The sequence below is a fragment of the Octodon degus genome, unplaced genomic scaffold (genome assembly GCF_000260255.1).
Source record: "Octodon degus isolate 3935 unplaced genomic scaffold, OctDeg1.0 scaffold00181, whole genome shotgun sequence".
NCBI lineage: Eukaryota > Metazoa > Chordata > Mammalia > Rodentia > Octodontidae > Octodon > Octodon degus.
Window position 1 is genome coordinate 647,080 of NW_004524757.1, and position 1,858 is coordinate 648,937.

Genomic DNA, 1,858 nt, shown 5'->3' on the forward strand with positions numbered 1-1,858 from the left:
TAGCTTTAACCACATCCCAGAAGTGCCACACTATGGTATCCCTATGGTTGGGTTCTGTTGAGGGCTATGTTTCTAGCTTGCAAATGGATATCAGCTCATATGATAGATACAAAGATCTCTGGTGTCTCTATAATGCCACCAATTCTGCACAATAAGACCTCAACTGTTGTGGCCTCATTTAACTTTAATCATACTCATAAAGGCCTTATCTACAATACAGTCTCATGGTATGGGCAATTTGATGTTCAATATAGAAATTTGGTGAGACACAATTAAGTCTATAACAGAGTCAATGAAACTTACTTTATAACTGAAATTATAATGCAACTATTTTTTCATATTATTTTCATAACCAGACCCACATGGGTAAATATCATATTGTCTCCCTAATGTAAGAACTCAAAAGAATGGGTCTGAGGAGATGGCTGAGTAGAATAAGCGCTTCCCTGGCAAGTGCAAGGGCCTGAGTTCCATCACCAAGTCTGCAAAAAACAAACAAACAAACAACAATAAAAAAACCCTGAAAGGTTTAACACATACAGTTAAATTGAAAGAAACAGAACTTAAGGATTTAACAACAAACAGAAAAAGGAGAAAAGTTAAGAAATAAGGTAGGGAAAAACATATTTCTTTTTCATAGTAACTATTGAAACATACAGAAGACAGGATAATAATGAGCATTAATACTCTTCCCATCCTATGGTGATAAATACTGTCATTTAGCAGTTAATTGGTAGGATGCTCCCCCTGACTAACTATATATGCTGATACCTGTGAACTAAGCAACTGCACTGAAGACAGCAATGTGTAATACTAGGGCCATGCTTGGAATGCCTGTCATTCTGTTCTTCTAAATACATATTGCTTCTAACATCTTATCAATTATTTCTATACTGTCTCTCAAGTAAATATTTGTTTTTAAAAAAAAGGTAATAAATAAAAACAAGAGACAGGAAAAAAATGTCATAGGACTGTCCTGCTACAATGCTGTATATGGTTAGATTTCTAAATTTCTGTGTAAACATATGTAATTGTTTATTCCTATTTTTTCCTATTTTTTATTTTTCATTTTTTTCTTCACTTTCTGCAGGGATTTAAAGTGTAACATATCAATACTTGATGGAAAATACCTGTGCCATGTTATGCCTAAGATGTTTGATATTCAGATAGATAATGAGGTTAAGCTCAACTGCTTATGTTACAGGGTAATAATATCATTAAGCTTCTCTTCTGAAGGGTTAACAACTTAAGATTGCAGATCAAAAATTAGTGAAAAGAAGGGCTGCAAGGAAAGCCAACATTTTGGCCCTAGACATCCAAGATCAGTGAGGACTCAGGACATAGGAGAACCTGTACTGTGACATCATGTAACTCAGTAGTGTCCCAAATTTTCTGATCAAGGAGATTATGGGGCCAAAGAAGAAAGAGATCGATGATGTAGAGTGTGCCAAAGAAGAGTCACATGGAGTGAGAACATTCTCTAAGGCTTTCACAGTGAGCAAATTGGTCAAGTAATGGCTGTGACTCATCCACATGGCTGACACTGACAAAGGATCTACAAACTGCGGTACAGGATTTCAGGTTAAATCCTAATGGGATTTGACTGACCTTGTCAGATACAAAAGTTACATTTCTTGTTATATAGTTCTTGCTTTATTTTGGTCTTAACAATTCAGCAGAAAAGGATAAAACGAGGTATATAAAGTAAAGCCACATTAATATGTTGAGCTGTAGAAGGCTCAAGCCAACTTCTGACATTGTCATTCACACAGATAACCCACTACTATTATGGACTACTGGACTATATTGGATTATTTTGCTGAATTCACACACCTACAATATTTAAATGAAATGCCTG

At 35.3% G+C, this 1,858-nt stretch overlaps 1 pseudogene; it reads left to right on the forward strand.

Moving 5' to 3' along the window:
- Positions 1 to 132: 132 nt before the first annotated feature.
- LOC101569699 overlaps positions 133 to 1,858 on the forward strand; it is a 6,791-nt pseudogene continuing 5,065 nt past the window's right edge.